Below are 1,154 nucleotides of genomic sequence, written 5' to 3'. Positions count from 1 at the left end.
TAAACATAGAACTTTATGGTCGAATCTCGTGAAAAACATATCATAATTAGTAAAGTTTTTCATGTTTGATCAAAAGTCAAGCTAATGCCTCCAAGTAGATAAACCTGACTGGTCGGCTTTGACCCCACTCTCACAGCAATATTCCTGCAGAGTTTGCAAGTTTCTTCATTTGTTGCATTTTAGGGTTTATTGATTTAATTAGAAGGTGTTCTTGTATTAGTTTTCATTTATGGTTTATCATTTTGTTCTTCTTGTTCTTGAAATTCTTATTTTATTTCTAAAAATTTGGGTGCTATGAAATTAATAAAAAAATATATAAATTTAAACTTAATATTTTAGTATTAAAAATTTGAAAAAAATTATTTTAATTTTTTAAATAAAAATTAAATTAATGTAGAGTTAAACTAAAATGTCTTAGAAAAACTTTAACATGCTTATTTAAGACTGATTATTCAGTCGATTTGATTTAAAATTGAACTAAATTAAATAAATTAAAAATTAAAATTTTAGTATTTATAAAAATTAAATTAAATTGAATTAAATCGGTCTCATTCGGTTCGATTCAATTTGATCGATTTAAATTTTAATAATTTTTTTATTTTTACACTTTAATTTTAATATTTTAAAATATAATTAAAAAATTTTAATTTTAAATTATAAAATTTTAATTTTTGAATCGGCCATAATTGTAGCAACTTTTTAAATTAATTTTAATTAGATTTAAATTAATTTATATAATGTGTTATTATTTTAAGTTGATATAAACATTGGACTAACGTGAGTTAAACCAAAATTAAAAATTTAAATCCAATTACCTCAAATTATATAATTGAAAATTTTATTTTTGAAGATTTCAGATAGTTAAGGATTTAGAGTCTTAATTATAATTTTTAAATTAATTTTTTATAAAAATTATGTATAAACATAAAAAAGTAATTTTATTTTAAAATTTTATTTTTAATCATTATAAATATTATATAATAAATTAATATTTTTATATTTATTTCATTAATATAAAACATTAATTTATTTTTATCAACCATTTTACATAATTGATAACACTTAAAATATATAAACTATAATCACTTATCAACTGTCCGTTATAAATACTAATAAATTATTAGCAACAACTAAATTATTGATAAACCAAACAT

This window comes from Manihot esculenta, chromosome 9 (genome assembly GCF_001659605.2).
Source record: "Manihot esculenta cultivar AM560-2 chromosome 9, M.esculenta_v8, whole genome shotgun sequence".
In the NCBI taxonomy this organism is placed as follows: Eukaryota; Viridiplantae; Streptophyta; class Magnoliopsida; order Malpighiales; family Euphorbiaceae; genus Manihot; species Manihot esculenta.
Note: the sequence above shows the minus strand (reverse complement) of the source record.